The sequence below is a fragment of the Thrips palmi genome, unplaced genomic scaffold, assembly GCF_012932325.1.
Source record: "Thrips palmi isolate BJ-2018 unplaced genomic scaffold, TpBJ-2018v1 HiC_scaffold_18, whole genome shotgun sequence".
Classification (NCBI taxonomy): domain Eukaryota; kingdom Metazoa; phylum Arthropoda; class Insecta; order Thysanoptera; family Thripidae; genus Thrips; species Thrips palmi.
Window position 1 is genome coordinate 19,808,057 of NW_023144627.1, and position 16,751 is coordinate 19,824,807.

Sequence of the window (16,751 nt, forward strand, 5' to 3'; positions counted from 1 at the left end):
GGAACGGCACAAGGCAATTAAAAATTCTGGTCGCTCCCCGGCGTTAAAATGGCAAGCTAAACACAGACGTCTCTTTAATTAAAATGTAATACGGCACGCCTTTCGGTCGGGCGGGGCGGGGCGGGGCTAGGCAGGGCGCGGCGCGGCGTTTTGAATCGCAATGGTGGCCGTCCACGCGGACAAGGACGAGGGCCTGGACGAAGGCCGAGGGGAGGGAGGCGGGCGCACAGTGGGCCAGAAGACCGGTTGAGGCTGGTTGAGGCGGCCGAAACTCCAGACGCGTTTCGAGCTCCAGAGTCGCTAAATAGGACTCGAAGCGAACGTGTGACCCCACCAACGGACTCCTCGTTCGGAGAGCAATCCATTGGTGGGGTCACACGTTCGGTTCGAGACCCATTTAGCGACTCTGGAGCTCAAAACGCGTCTGGAGTTTTGGCCGCCTGGGACGGAGCGATAAAGAGTCGGATTAAAAACGGGTGCGGGCAGAGCGGGGCAAAGCCACCCGGTGCTAAACAAGAGCACAAAGAAAGCTGGGGCCGTCCTCCAGCAACAATGGAACGGAAGGGGACGCACTCCTTAACACGCTACCCCCCCCCCCCCGGGCACGACCCCCGGCACCGCCACCGTAGAGGCAAATCCAGGACGACACAATCTTTTAAAAGCGGCGGTCTGGCCGGGCAGCTGGGCGAGGGCGTAGGGCTCGGCGTGGGGCTCGCAGGGCGGATCAGCAGAAGGGCGGCGCGAGGGATGAAGCCAAAAACAAAAGAGAGGGACTGCTGGGCGCCAAGCGCGCCAAGCGAGTCACACCGAGTTTAGCCGCGCCGACGCCATCAGGCCGCCTCGTTTTGACGTCAAGTCGGCTTCGGCGCCGCGCCGCCCCCACCGACCCCCGCACGGTGCGCCATGGCGGCCGAAACTCTAAACGCGTTTTGAGCTCCAGAGTCGCTAAATGGGACTCGAACTGAGCGTGTGACCCCACCAATGGATTGCTCTCCGAACGAGGAATCCATCGGTGGGGTCACACGTTCGGTTCGAGTCCCATTTAGCGACTCTGGAGCTCAAAACGCGTCTAGAGTTTTGGCCGCCCCGACGGTCTTCTGGCCCACTGTGCACGGTCGGAAAAGGCAGGGGGTGAATTTCGGGGTGCGCAAACGTCCACGTCATCGGGCACTGCTAAAAATAGAAAAGGAAAAAAACGAGACGAATAAGCTAGGCTGGGAAGAAGGCGCATTCTTTACCTTGGCCGAAAATATATAGGCAAAGGGCGGAGATAAGCTTTGCTAGCCACACACGCAACGCAGCCAGAGGGGGAGGGGGGACCCGGAACGCACCCCAAACGGAACCACACTGAACAATGCCTGCGTTTGGGTCTTTGAAAACGCGGACGTTAGGGCTTAAGGCGCTGGGCCCCGGCGTGCCCACCACGCCCCCCAGGGCCCTACAGTGCCCCGGGCACGTCCGTCCAGGTCCCCCACCCTGGACTAGGCTGGCCTCGACGTCGGGGACGGAGCACAGTGGGCCAGAAGACCGGTGGAGGCGGCCGAAACTCTAGACGCGTTTTGAGCTCCAGACTTGCTAGGCAGGACTCGAACCAAACGTGTGACCCCACCAATAGATTCCTCGTTCGGAGAGCAATCCATTGGTGGGGTCACACGTTCGGTTCGAGTCCCATTTAGCGACTCTGGAGCTCAAAACGCGTCTAGAGTTTTGGCCGCCTCCACCGGCCTTCTGGCCCACTGTGGGACGGGGGTTGCAGCCGTGAAACCGAGTTACAACTTGGGGCGGACAATGCCTCGGCGGTGGCGTGGTCGGCCTGGCCGAGGGCCTGGCCGCCCCGCCATCACTCAGCCAACAAAAAGCGAGCCGCCTCCAGCACCCGAACGCGTTTCCAGCTCACGTTCCCCAATCGGGATTTCGAGAAGGAAAAAGATCCCGCAGCGTGCACCAGTGTCGAACAGGTTGGCAACCTCGGCCTGCGGCCTGCCTACTGGGCCATACCCAGCAGGCAGGCTGAGGCTGGCGGCAACTCTTTCGACACTGATGCGTCGTGCGGCAGTTTTGGCAACACTGAGTTGCCATTCGGACGGCGATTCCAGATTGGAGCTGTTAGAGGATGCGGTCGTGGAAACTCGGTCGAGAGGCCGAGGCCGCTCTCCGCACAGCGAGACAACCACCGAGGCAGCCAAGGCAGCCAACCCCCCGGAGTCAAATGAGCCAGGGCTGCAACCTTGTCAGTGAGTGTCACGGAGCCCCAAAGCCCTCTGCCCGGGGCGGGGCGCACGGTGGGCCGGAAGACCGGTGGGGGCGGCCAAAACTCTAGACGCGTTTTGAGCTCCAGAGTCGCTAAGCAGGCCTCGAACCGAACGTGTGACCCCACCAATGGATTCCTCGTTCGGAGAGCAATCCATTGGTGGGGTCACACGTTCGGTTCGAGTCTCATCTAGCGACTCTGGAGCTCAAAACGCGTCCGGAGTTTTGGCCGCCTCCACCGGTCTTCTGGCCCACTGTGCGCCGGGCCCTTTGGCTTGAGTCCTAGCGCAGCAGCGCACCCCATCAGCTCGGGGGGCTCACTTCCAGAGCCTGGGCCCCCCTGCCCCTCCCCCCGGGGGGCGTGGTATTTGGCCAAAAGGTCGAAGTGCGAAAGGACAGAGACGTCGTCAGTCTGCAAAATGTCAACAACAGACAACGTAGTGCGCGCCGTGTGCAGTCCGGGCAAATGGCCGCAAAGCAACAGGAATACAAAATCTTTTTTTGTTTTTCTTTTTGTTTTTGCAGTGCACTGGGAAGGGTGCAGGTGTTGAGGCGGCCGCCTTGTTACGGCCCAACTGCTTCACAATCAGGCTCGTTCTCTGCCTCCATCTCCTCCGCGTCCGCCACGTCCCGCGGAAAAAGAGCAATTTCTCATCCTCGGCATCAATCTCAACTTGTCCCGCGATGCGCCCCCACTGTCAAAACAAAAATCTTGGAAATTCCCGGAGAGCTTGTTGCGTGAGAAAACAAAATGGACTCAGACCTAAGGAAAATTACAAAGGAAGGGAATACATTGACCGTCCTGGCAGTTTTATGGCAGTCATGAGGGAGTTTCGGACGCAGTGAGGTACAAAGTGGCAATGCGAGGGGAGGAGGTCTAGGAGGGCACAGTGGGCCAGAAGACCGGTGGAGGCGGCCAAAACTCTTGACGCGTTTTGAGCTCCAGAGTCGCTAAATGGGACTCGAACCGAACGTGTGACCCCACCAATGGATTCCTCGTTCGGAGAGCGGTCCATTGGTGGGGTCACTCGTTCGGTTCGAGTCCCATTTAGCGACTCTGGAGCACAAAACGCGTCTAGAGTTTCGGCCGCCACCACCGGTCTTCCGGCCCACTGTGGAGGGCCAGGAGGGCCATGCGGGCACGCGGTGCGAGAGAGACGGCGTCAGTGGCCGTCGAGGAAGCCATCGAGAGCGACAGAGACAGACACACTATCGATTGTCCACGGCGGGCTGGCTCGCTGGCTCTCGCTGGCTCCGCGCCACCCCCACCAAGGCCCCGAACGCGGTGCGCGGTGCGCGCTGCAGGCTGGCTGCACAGTGTGTCAACACATGCGCAGGCCAGGTTGGTGCACCCAGCCCGGCAGGCGACGGGTTCACGAGGTACAAATGGAGGCGAAATCGGACACCGGCTGGGGGGGGGGGGGGCGCCGCGCGCCTACACTGCGGAGAGCCCTTCCCACCGTGGAGCACTGACAGCTTCGCCTGGACGACAGCTCACTCACTTTGCCACATCCTGACAGTGTAGTACGCACTTGGTCGAAGAGCCCCCTCGCCGACTTTCCATTCACCACACTCATCTTCAGTCATTTCTCCCGCGATCTGCTGGCGCCTCCCCGGTTTAATCCGTCCCCAATCCGCCCTTCTAGGGGTTCCATTCGGTTCCACTCCAACCGCCTGTATAGGGGTGCCACTTGCGCCGCATATTACGGTGGTTAGCAGAGCGTGGCGCAAAGCCGGCCGCACTGCCGAGACAAAGAGCGGCCACATCACAGCAGTCTCTCTGTCTCTCTCGCACCGCGGCCAGCCCCGCGCGGCGCCCCGCGAGTGCGAGAGAGAGAGAGAGAGAGAGAGAGAGAGAGAGAGAGAGAGAGAGAGAGAGAGAGAGAGAGAGACGGCCTCCAGGGGCGCAGGGGTGGGCGCTAGCGAGCGGGGTGCACACGAGGGGGAGCGGGGAGCGCACAGGTGTGTGGTTCGACTCGCGGGGAGAATAATAAAAAAGAAAACATGGAAGGCGAGCTGCAGCCTTGCTCCCCCTTGTTCGTTCGCTTTCCTGAAGTTTCACCGTTCGCCATTTACACGAGGCAACAACAACAGCGCGCCTCAAATTACAGACAATTTTTTTTTTTCAAAGTTGCCTCAGGGCTTTTTTTACGTTGTCTGTGGTTGGCTGTTTCAGAGCACACCCCGACAAACATGAAACGTTAATGCTCAGTCATACGACATGACATCGGCCGTCTTCCCTCCGAGAGAGCGCCCCTTCCTTCACGGTGGACGCGTTTGACCGCCAGTGTAGGTACACGCCAGTGTAGGCCGCGCGTGCTTTGGGCTTTGGGCCGACGGACGTCTCGGGGGGGCACCGCATTGGGGGGGGGGGGGAGAGGGAGAGGGAGAGAGAGAGAACCAACTAGCAATGGACCGAGGCGTTTGTTCTACTCCCGCGGTCCAGAAGAAACACGGAGAAGGGGAGGAAGAAGAGGAATAGGAGGAAGAAGACGAAGAAAGGGAAGAGGAAGAAGAAGAGGAAGAAGATACAAAGCTGGGGCGAGGCCTAAAGAGGTGCGAAATCAAAGAAGAGAGGGCAGTGTGCTCGCAAAGCGTCCTCGACGTGAACTTGTGTACGGCGGTCCGTTTTACAGTGACGGCGCTAATGGACGAGAATCCTACAGTGGGGAGGACGCGCGGGGTGGGGGTGGGGGGCACACTGGAACCAGAATGGCACAGCGTCGCGCTGGGCAGGGTAACGGTGACGACGGCGTTGGCTGTGCGGCCATGGAGCGGCAGCGGCACCCCATGACAGGGCTCTGCCTGCCCCCCCCCCCCCGGCACAGCGGGAGGCAAAATGACCTAAATGACCCCGGACAGGCACAGGGCACGGGACACGGCACGGACTCACGGTGCCGAAAAGACGATTACCTACACTGCAGCCAGCAGGGCGGGCCAGACCTGTTCGTCGCTCTGTCCCTCTCGCACCGGCACGGGGCGCGCCCCGCGAGTGCGACAGAGACAGAGCGACGACTCCCGGAATCAGTCTACCGTCGACACGAAGCGGCCATTGCCGTCCCTCCAAAGCAGTGCGAGTCGCGCCGAGCCTCGCGCCGCCTGCAAACGCCCCGCAATGGCGCCCCGAGTATTCCATAAAACGTGCTCAGCGCGCCGCCCCGCCCCGCCCCGCCCCGCCCCGCCCCGCCCCGCGCCGTCCCTCTCGCACCCCCACGAGGCACCGCGCGAGTGCGACAGAGACAGCAGCTCCACGGAGTGACCGAGTAGCCCGGGTACTCCCACCGGAGGCGGAAAAGTTGCGGGCGACGGCGGATCAGCGCCCCCCTCCCTCCCTCCCTCCCTCTTCCAGGGACTCCGCCACTCTCTCCGGGCAAGATGAGCCCCCCTACAGTGGGCCGGAAGACCGGTGGAGGCGGCCGAAGCCCCAGACGCGTTTTGAGCTCCAGAGTCGCTAAAAGCAGGACTCGATTCCTCGTTCGGAGAGCAATCCATTGGTGGGGTCACACGTTCGGTTCGAGTCCCATTTAGCGACTCTGGAGCTCAAAACGCGTCTAGAGTTTTGGCCGCCTCCGCCGGTCTTCTGGCCCACTGTGCCTCCCCTCGCCCCGGGCAGCCGATACGTCCCGTCCGTCTGACAAATCGCGGATAGACATTATCGCAGCCAACTTTTGCCAATTAAATGAGTCTGCCGGGCCGGCGGGGCCGACGAGGCTGGCAGGCAGGGGGCGCGAACCCGCGCCAACCGGAAGCAGGCCGGAAGCGGAGAGGCACGCGAGACAGCGGCCGGGCCTGGCCGGGCAGCACCCCCGACAGGCATCCCCCTGCCGATGCAAAAGGCCAGGGAAATGGTGTTCAAGTGGCGGCAAGGCCTAGCCCGCGTGCGTGCGCTGGTGCCGCTGGTGCGCCGTGGCACAGTGGGCCAGAAGACCGGTGCAGGCAGCCAAAACTCTAGACGCGTTTTGAGCTCCAGAGTCGCTGAATGGGGCTCGAACCGAACGTGTGACCCTGCCAATGGATTGCTCTCCGAACGAGGAATCCATTGGTGGGGTCACACGTTCGGTTCGAGTCCCACTTAGCGACTCTGGAGCTCAAAACGCGTCCGGAGTTTTGGCCACCTCCACCGGTCTTCTGGCCCACTGTGCGTTGTGGTACCGGAGTACCCACACCGCCCTGCTGCTGCCGCACAGTACCGCCTTGCAATCGATAGGGCCTTAGTATGGGTGCGGAGGGCGGGCGGACAGACGGACAGACAGACAGACAGACAGACAGACAGACAGACAGAAGTATCGGCTCAGCAGAAACGCACCTCCACTTTTCCAATACAATCAATATATCGTTTCGAATCCAGCTGCTGCGCTGGCACCGGTGTCTCGTTTATTATTATTTTATTCTTTTCATCTTTCACTGCTCCCATTTTCCTATATAACCTGTGAGCGCTTACGTTGTACTCCCTCCCGTCGCTTCCGAAACGAAATCAAGTCAACTCTGCTAAAACGCTGTCACAACGAGTCAGGATTCACGCGGTGCTCGACGGGTCGTTTCGACACACACACCTCCAAAAACTGCAGTTTTTAGCTGCTTTTTTTCTGCCGAGGCAACCTAGATACTACAAGCTCACTGCCGTCCCAGCTCCCCCCTCCTTTCTCATTACCATCATCCCCCCCCCCGCTCCCCACTTTGGACGACAAAATGAAATGCGGGGGTCAAGCGCCCTTCAAGGGACTGTAGGGGGCGCCCTGCAGCCTCTGCAGGCCCTGGGGGCCGCCTGGAGGCCGCCTGGAGCACCCAAACGCCGCCTGGAGACCCCGGAGGCCAGACCCTTATAACGTGTGAGACGCCGAGAGGCCAAATTTCAATTTAAACAGCAAATTAGCCCAACGAAAAGGCGGGGACGGAAGGCGCGAGGCGGCGGCAGGGAGAGAGGGAGAGCGAGGCGGTGCGGAGAGTGACATTTGCGCGCGCTTTTCGCCATCAAAGTAAAAACAAGATTGGCGCAAAAAGAAAAGAGAGAAACAACGGCCGGGAAGAGCGTTGTAGTAAAAGGGCGGAAATGGGAAATGGAATCTGACGCAAGTTTGTCGCGGACAGAGAGAGAGAGAGAGAGACAGACGGCTCGCCTCGGCCGGGCTAGGCCGAACGCCGTGCCGGGTAGGCAACGCGCAGACAGGGCTGAGTTCGCGTTGCCTACCTGCAGGCGCTCCTCCACCCGGGCCAATTTTCGACTCGAACTGAACGTGTGACCCCACCAATGGATTGCTCTCCGAACCCAGGAATCCATTGGTGGGGGTCACACGTTCGGTTCGAGTCCCATTTAGCGACTCTGGAGCTCAAAACGCGTCTGGAGTTTCGGCCGCCTCCACCGGTCTTCTGGCAAATCCACTGTAAGGCCGTCGAGCAGCCTGTGGCGCTCCGAGACGCCGCGCGGGTCGGAGTCGCGCTGCCTCGGCGTTCGGGTCGGGGCGTTCCGAGGGGCCTTCGGGACGTCGCATTCATTATGCTGATGACACAGACGTCCTACACCAGGACGCCTCGGCTGGCAACAGGGCGCCGCCGTGCCCCACACTGTACGAGCGTCGTCTAGCGATTCGCTTCGCACTCACTTCGACGTGGACCCCGTCGAGCGCCTCCAGTGTATACCCACAGACTCGGAGCACTCATTCACCAGGACCCCTCCAAGGGGTGTTGTACTACACTGGCAAGATTGAATCGTCCGTGTCGTACCTCATGCGGTGGCAGGCGCCGACAGGGCCGCACTTTCGGCCGCCCAATCACGCGTCGGGACACTCACACAGTGCGTCACACACGACGCGGCGGCCGTTAAAAACGCGCTGACGGCGGTTTGACGCCGGCGTCGTCCGCGAGGTGTCGGTCCGCGGATCGCCGGGTCCGCGACACGCGTCGTGCTCCGCGCCGGCCTGCAGCGCCACTAGCGACGCCAGTGTACCGCCAGCGTACCGCCAGCACCGCCAGCGTACGGCCCTGCACGTGGCTGGCGGCGGCGAGGACGGCGAGGGGGCGGCGGGGTGGCGGCAGAGCCCTCGCGCCGGCCAGGCCGTGGGCCCGGCTCGCCCGGGGTGGCGGAGGAGGGGGGGGGGAGACCGCAGGCAACCCTCCCGGAGGGTGGCGCCGGGCGGGGCTGGCTGCGCTGCTCCGAGGGCGTGGCGTGGCGTGGCGGCCTGCAGACTGATTCCGAGAGTCGTTTTCGTCACGCTGTCCCTCTCGCACCTACACGGCACGCCGCACGAGTGCGAGAGAGACAGGGCGACGAAACGACTCTCGGAATGAGGCGGCCTGCCGGCCGGGCGGGCGGATGGCTGCAGTCAACCCCCAAGTGGATTTCGTCGTCTTCCGTCGCCACGGCCCGGCCCGGCCAGCCAGCCTACAGATGTCGCCGAGGACCAGCGTCGCTCTGTCTCTCTCGCACCGACGCGGGGCGCCCCATGGGTGCGAGAGAGACAGAGCGGGGGTGCGAGACGGGCGTGGACAAGTGTATCGAGACCAACGGAGGCGGGAGATGTTCCGGCTGCTTGGAGAGAACGGGGGAAAATGGGGGGGGGGGACAGCGGAAGAAGAGGGAAAATGGCGGACGGGGAATCGAGGATAAAAGTGAATGGGTGGGTCAACAATCGGGAAGATTGGCGCAGGAGTGCGCGCAGCCAATGCAACGATACGGAAACCATACGTGTGGTGAGAGAGACAGAGAGAGAGGTGTGCGGTAGTGTGTGTGTGAGACACGTGCGTCCCCACGTGCACAGCCCCGTCAATACTATGCAATCCATTCACACAGACACATCTTTTGGGTGACATCTGCCACTAACTTTCCCCACGCCCTTGCACGCGCCTACGGAGGGAGAGAGACAGGCGGTGCGATTCTCTCTCGCTCGCACAGTGGGCCAGAAGACCGGCGGAGGCGGCCAGAACTCCAGACGAGTTTTGAGCTCCAGAGTCGCTAAACAGGACTGGAACCGAACGTGTGACCCCACCAATGGATTCCTCGTTCGGAGAGCAATCCGGTGGGGTCACACGTTCGGTTCGAGTCCCATTTAGCGACTCTGGAGCTCAAAACGCGTCGAGAGTTTTGTCCGCCTCCACCGGTCTTCTGGCCCACTGTGCCTCCCCCACCCTGGTCAGGCCGTGGTCCGGCCGTCCGCCGCGGATATTCAAACAAATATCCGTCGGAATTACCATTGCTAACCGCGTCGCGTGGAAAGGGGATGCAAATGGGATGCGAGTCTCTGTCTCTCTCGCACCGCCGCGGAACGCCCCGGCCCCGCGAGAGCGAGGGAGAGAGAGACAGAGCGCTTTGGCAAGGGGGTCAGTTGGCCGCGCTGCCCCGCACGACGACGACGACGGGATTAGAGTCTGCCAGTGCTTTCGTCGCTCTGCCTCTCTCGCACCTTCTGGGACGCCCAGAGAGAGACGACTGCGACAGCGCAAGAATGCAGAGCGTAAAAAGGCAGCGAAAAAGACCCGGAAAGGGCAGCGCGAGCGCCCTACAGTGTAGGACGCAAGATGAGCCCTTGGAGGTCCGGTCCAGGACGTCAGGATCCACCCCAACCCGCAGTGAGGTTCCAGGAAGGGTGGGCTGGCACACTGGCACGCCCTGGCGATGACTGTACACGCTACACCTCCGTGGAGGCCCGTGCGGCCTGGCGCGGCGCGGTCGACGCCGGCTAGGCTCCACCCTCCACCTCCACCCCCGCCCCTTCGCTCCGCAGGGATGACGTCATTGCCGGGGAAGCCGGCTGAATCAAACGATGACGTAATGCGATCAGCTGGGCTGGCTGGACACGGGTCGCGGTTTGAGCTCCAGAGTCGCAGCATGGGACTCGAATCGAGCGTTTGACCCCACCAATGGATTGCTCTCCGAACGAGGAACCCATTGGTGGGGTCACACGTGCGGTTCGAGTCCCATTCAGCGACTCTGGAGCTAAAAACCCGTCCGGAATTCTGACCTCCTACAATGGTCTTCTGACCCACTGTGAGTCCTAGGGGCTGGTTGACCATTCGAACCAGGATTGCTGCAGTCTCCAGATTTTCTCTTCTGGTTTCTGGACTGTCAGCTGAGAAGATCAAAGGAAGAGACTGAATGTGCCCCGCAGACATTATTTTCACAATTATTGCGATTCGCAATAAGGAAGCCCACTGGGTCAGGAGGCTACGAAGGACTTGAGAAACCAGAAGGGAAATACGCAACAGTCATTGCAATTCATTATGAACAATGTTAATTCATCCAATCTAGACAAGCAAACTAGATTTAAATCTTCTTGGAAACCAGTATTGCACTGAACACTGTGAGGCTTTCTGTTCATTCTCCACTCCATTTCGAACAGAACAAGACTTTAAAAATATTAATGCAAACAATGACAAGAAACTGCTACAGTTGGGGCAAACTGTTAAACTTTCAGAAATCCACAACTACACAAAACTAATGTTTCATTCAATGACATGACGGTACAGAAAATTGAACGAACCTGGCTAATGGAGTAGCACAAAGGAGATTGAATGAACGTAAACAAAAGTTTATGACATGCCCAGGTCACTGTGAAGCTTGAGCTTCACTGAAGGTCCTCAGGATAAGGTAAAAGGAAGCGTGCAAAACCATTTGGTTTGGGCAGGGCATTAAGTCACTCCTTGAGATCGCAAGAGCCTCTGAATTTACTGACATGACCACAGGAAATTCAGCAGCGGAAAAAAATTGAAACAGAGAGACGAGCCAGTGACAGCCTCCCGGTATTCACTCACCACAAGGCATCGGTTTTTGCACCCCATGAGGAGCCAGGCACCGTCCTGCAAGTGGTGCTGCCACACTGCCACACCATAACCTCCACCTAAGTGGCTCTGGCAGGCTCAGGGTCCATGCTCTCCGCTCCGACGGGTTGCCGAGGTAAGGCTGCCGCGACCGAGGCTCGACTTGAACGCTTCAACGCGACCCGATTCGGACCCAATTACGACTTTAACGCCTCCAGCGGTCGATGTCCAGCGCCTAAATTGAGCCAGGCGTAGGCAGGACCTTAGGGCCAGACGGCCAGGGATGGGATAAATCAATACCAGTCACCAGTCGCGAGGAACTAAGAATAAACAAAAGGCTGGCGCTCACCGTTTCCCAAATGCTGCGGTTCGCGGAGCTTGCTCCCGGAGTGTTTGCACCCGGGTGCACTCCCACACCAAGAAAAACACGGCCAGAAGACACAGCAGACGGCGAGTCACACAAACAAAACGTCAAAACAAGTTCTGCACCGAACCAGTGCCACTCGCCTCCGCCCCTGGTTCGCCGAGTCGCGTCCAGAGGGCAGCACTGCACGGCGGGCGGCGGCGAAAGTCGACTAATCGATTGGTAGATCGAGCTCTCGACTGCGGCCGCCTTACCCGGCGGGAAAGTTTGAAGACGGCCGCAGAAATGGCAACCACTCGGGAACCTCGTTAGTTTGGCAGTCAACCTGCGCTCGTCGCACAGCATCAGTTTCGTCATTTTTTTCAAACTGAACGGAAGTGCTCTTGGGCGAAGGAGACGCCCTCGGCGTGGAGTAGCGACGGCATGGAGCGTCGTGAGGCGTGGAGTCTCGACGCAACGAGCCACACGGGGTATTGGCGGAGACCAGGCGAGCGGCGCTGGTAGGTCGGTCAATGAAACACGTGCTTCGTTTTCGCCACCTCATATTCATGCGAGTTGTTATGTTCTGACAAAATATCGTTCGCGGTGGGCAATGGACGCCTGCCGCACAGTGGGCCAGAAGACCGGTATGGCGGCCAAAACTCTAAGACGCGTTTTGAGCTCCAGAGTCGCTAAACAGGACTCGAATCCATTGGTGGGGCCACACGCTCGGTTCGAGTCCCATTTAGCGACTCTGGAGCTCAAAACGCGCCTAGAGTTTAGGCCGCCGCCACCGGTCTTCTGGCCCACTGTGTGCCGTCCGGGGTGCGGTACTCTGGCTTACTGTATTTTCCAAGGAGTACCATCCCAAATTTATTCCCCGAGGAAAAGGGAAAAGGGAGCGGGGGGCCAACCTTCGGCGTATCGAACCGAGAGCCGGTTTTTGACAGTGGCGGGGTACAAGAGCGCCGCTTTTTTACTTTGTGTGAAAACAAGAGCACGCCATGGCCACGCTCGGTACAGCAGGCTCGCTCCGAGAGTCGTTCTCGTCACTCTGTCTCTCTCGCACTCGTGGGGCGGCCCGTGTGGGTGCGAGAGAGACGGAGCAGTCCGCGGCGTGGCGTGCCAGAGAGGCGTGTTGCGGCCGGCGCCGGGACGCGACTCTAGCGAGTAGGGAGGTGTGCATCGGACAGCCATCGGGACAGACCGTTCTAGGCCACCTCGCGGAAAAAGAGAGAGAGAGAGAGAGAGAGAGAGAGAGAGAGAGAGAGAGAGAGAGAGAGAGAGAAGACAGACAGACAGACAGACAGACAGACAGACAGACAGACAGACAGACAGAGACACGCTCATGTCGAGTTTTGACACGCGAGGGAGAGCCAGGCACCCGAGCAGGCACCTGTCGCGGCGGTAGTCGCGTCCCGCGGCGTGTCCGCAGTGCTCAGTCACATGTCACACGAGCGAGCTCGTACGCTCCGACCTGGAATATGGAGAAAAGACGTCCCCAAACTCAGCAAATTAGAAAAAAAAACAAACAAAAAGTACGTCTTCAAATAAAAATTTAATCATCATAAATGTGGCATCTGTCTAAAAGACCTTTTTGTTTGCTGTTCCACTGTTCAGTTCATCATCAGCAGATGGCAAATATTCTATCAAATCCACTGTCGAAATTAAAAGCATCCAAATGCCAGTTTTTCTTTTCCGCTGGCTCTTATTTTGTTTCGTTTCTTTTTTTCTAGTGCTGGTGTGCGCAGCGAGCAGTGTGCAGGTTGAGCACGAGCCGACTCTCAAAACACGAGATAGGACTAGACGTGAAAACGGGGCTGGGCCATTTCCCTGCACAGCCTAGGCACTGCCAAGGCACTGCCAAGGCCGCATTGCACATGGCCCTCGGGCCCCACTGGGCAAATCAACCGGCAGCCACCTGATTCTGAAGGGTTGTCTGTCACTCTCGCACTCCTCCGGGACGCCCCGTGAGTGCGAGAGAGACAGGGCGACGATCCCAGGGCATCACCAGCTGGCGGCCATAGGCAGAGTGGTCGAGGCCGCTCTCCTGGTCGGTCGGATAGTGCAATCTGTCCTTCCGACGACTGGCTTGAACCAGTCATAAATAGATCATTTTCACTGTCGTTGGCGCACAGAGTCAGAAAAACAAAACGCACACGATTAAACGACCCCCATGAAAATAGCCTCGCAGTTTGCATGCAACACACCAACCCTGCAAAGCATCCAGCTGCCGTTAGGTTGGGTTGGGTTAGGTTAGACGTGGTTTTTGTTGAGCGCCCTTCTGCTGTCAGTTCTCTGTTGTTGTTGTTGTTGTCGTCGTCGTCGATTGACTGACTGTCAGCAAGACACCGGAAGTAGCGCACTGGGGCGGCAATTACCACTAATGGCCCGCTGGGGCACACCGTGCACATTGTCGCGCTCCCAAAGGGGCACTACCCACGTTCAGTTCGAGTCCTGTTTAGCGACTCTGGAGCTCAAAACGCGTCTAGAGTTTTGGCCGCCTCTACCGGTCTTCTGGCCCACTGTGTGCTGGGTCGTTTCGTCGCTCTGTCTCTCTCGCACCCCCACGGGGCGCCCTACGAGTGAGGCAGAGACGCACCGACGAAACACTACTCCCGATATTGCACCGCGGTGCTAAACTCGTTGGTTAGTCCGGCCTCGGCCGGTTCGGCTCGCCTTTCCTCGCCTTTTCCGTATTGGAGTGATAAGCGGCCGAAGGGCGGCTTAGCGCTGTCTCTCTCGCACTCATGGAGCGTCCCGCCGCGGCACGGCTATCTGCCTCTGGGTCAGTGTGACAAACATTTTGCTGGACGAAAGTCGAAACAGGAACACTGCCATCTTAATCAGATGGATCGGGTGGATCGGGAGTGTGTGACACACTCGAAGTTGGGTGTGACACACTCCAAGTCGGTCGAGTTGCTGTGACTGCGGCGCACAGCCGAAGGAGGCAGGAGTCACCGCGATGCACCATTGTCGCTAGGGTTGCCACCCTCAGCCTGCCTACCCGGCAATACCCGGGCTAATGCAGCCGCTAGGCAGGCAGGCGGAGGTTGGCAACCCTCTCGACACTGCGTGCGTCGCGGTAATTTTCGCCCACTCACGGCGGCAACATTGACGTCGCGCCCCTCGTTAACGTCAGTTGCAGTCGGTGCATTTGTTTGGATCGAAGGCCGATGCACAGAGAGAGAGAGAGAGAGAGAGAGAGAGAGAGAGAGAGAGAGAGAGAGAGAGAGAGAGAGAGAGAGGCCGGCCCAGGCTCGGCGCCGTTCAAACATAACCCACCTTTTGGCGGCCGGCCGCATGGCACGCATGGCACCGGGGCGGGGCGGGGTGTGGCGGGGTGGGGGAGGAGGATAAGGAAGTAGGGGAAGCGCGGCGGGAGGGGAGGGGAGGGGAGGGGAGGCGCAGGGAACGACCGGCCCCGCCGCGCCCCGCCGCAGGCCCGTACTATCTGTTGCCTGCCCGCCGGCCGCGCCGCCGCCGCGCCACAGGCACGGGCCGCAGTGCCCCGACGGGACGAGACGAGTTGCGACGAGGCGAAGCGAGGCGACTCCGCGACCTGCCGGTGCTGGTGTTCCCCGCCGTCGCGGCCGACGACGACGCCGCGCCGTCAGTCAACAACAAGCCGTCGGATCCGCCGCTGCGTGGGGCCCGTGGTGGCCCGCCGCGGCCCGTGCCCGCCCCGCCGCAGACACTTTCGGTCCCAGGACTACGAGGCAGATCTGCCCGCAGACAGACAGACAGACAGGGCCAACGCGCCGGCCTTGCAGGTGAGAGTGAGAAGGATGCTGGCAGCCGAAGGCAGCCGCGGCGCGCGGCGGAGCCACGGAGGCGTCCCCGGCGTCCTTGACGTCCTTGACGTCCTCGGAGAGGATTATTATTTGGAGCCACTCTGCGAAAAAACCTCACAACTTATGTTGAGCGCGACTGTACTCACTTGGCCACATGACTGTCTTGATGTACTTCGCTACACGACTTTATTTCTCGCACGCTTACGGAGTAATTTCCCTGCTTTGCTCGGAATACTTTAAAAGGGCTTTACTGATAGGCAAGGTTTTAAGAGTGCAGGGCGGAGGAACCTTCGTCCTGAAAACTCGTCTCTCACTCGACACACTTGCCCCCATATCTGTGGCACTACAAAGTCGCTAGGTGTTGAGGTGTTTACTAGGTCTGGAAGTAGACCTGGAGATACGTTCCTATGAACCGGCTTGTCCTTAGCGCAAAAGAAGTGTCGGCACAGTACGGCGGATCGTTGTTAGATAGGTAGGAGTTGTGCGTCGCCTAGAATAAACTGAGATAATAACTGAATGTGACATCTAAAACGTTTCAAGGACTCATTGCCAGGATAGTGTTGACGACTCTACGCAGATCGCTCTCAAGATAGGTCCGCAACTTTGTGCGCGAGATTCACCGACATGCAACAAACATGCCGTGACTCGTTTAAAACGATTATATACAAAAAAAGAACAATGTCCGGTTTCCTTTCTTCTTTTTTCGACACATTTTCCACAAGGCCTAGTCCGCGCGGACGGCCGGCGGTCCATGCCGGCCGGGCTGCTGAATGGAAGAGCGAGAAGCAGCTGACCTTCCCCGCTAATAAAAGTAAAGTCGCGAAAACGGAATTATTTTGGCGGAGCACTGCGGTTCCAGTATAACACCACTGACCCACAACTAAAAATCTGAAACCGATCAGAAAAATACGTAAAAATGTGTGCAGAGAATGCCCTTCTCGATGACAGGCGTGGTATTTGCGGACTCTCTGCTAGTGTTTCCAGTGCAACGTCTCTCGCGGAGTGTTGCGTAGGGGTGCGAGAGAGACAGAGCGATGACCAAACAACTCGGAAACCGCTCTGACGTCGCTCCGACGGTCGCGTGGACGCCTGGCAATGCCAAAAGCCACTCCGCGACCTGTTCTTCGTTCCTTGGCGAGGAAATAATCAGCTGGACGGCAGTCGCTCTGTCTCTCTCGCTCCCGTGCGGGACGCTCCATGAGTGCGAGAGGGACGGAACCCACTCCAGTCCGCTGCGCGTTTTGTCCTCGGCTGTAGATATTGTTGCACCCACTGCGCGCTGTTCACACGATGACGTCATATTGCGTCTAAATTATCGCCTCGCAGTGTGGTGGCTGCACTGACTGGCTGCTAACAGTGGTGTCGCGTCCCCGAGGCAGGCTTCACCGAGTCAGCAACACGCTGCATCTTGGCACACTCTCCGAAAAAAATGAAGTGACTAAGAGGATTTACTTCGATACTTTTGGCCTTATTGGTAAAATCTGCATAACGTGTAAATTATCTGTTAATGTGTAACAAAAATTCCGACAGTGTACGAGTGAGTTATTTGCCTTCCCGGGCAACCTCGCGCGCATAGGAAGGATAGGAAGCATCGGAGACGCAGTCGTTGGCCG

General features: G+C 59.2%; 1 protein-coding gene across 16 annotated transcripts in view; it reads right to left on the bottom strand.

The window, feature by feature from the left end:
* The window catches only part of LOC117644366, a 30,298-nt gene extending 18,784 nt beyond the window's left edge, over positions 1–11,514 (bottom strand). For 15 of the 16 annotated variants that reach the window (XM_034383748.1, XM_034383757.1, XM_034383761.1 and 12 more), the window contains exon 1: positions 11,351–11,514. The gene's annotated coding sequence lies outside the window, so the exon portion shown is untranslated. Of the gene's footprint in view, positions 1–10,995; positions 11,264–11,350 lie in introns of all 16 variants that reach the window. The other variant, XM_034383746.1, reaches the window with a different exon arrangement.
* Between the last annotated feature and the right edge of the window lie 5,237 nt (positions 11,515–16,751).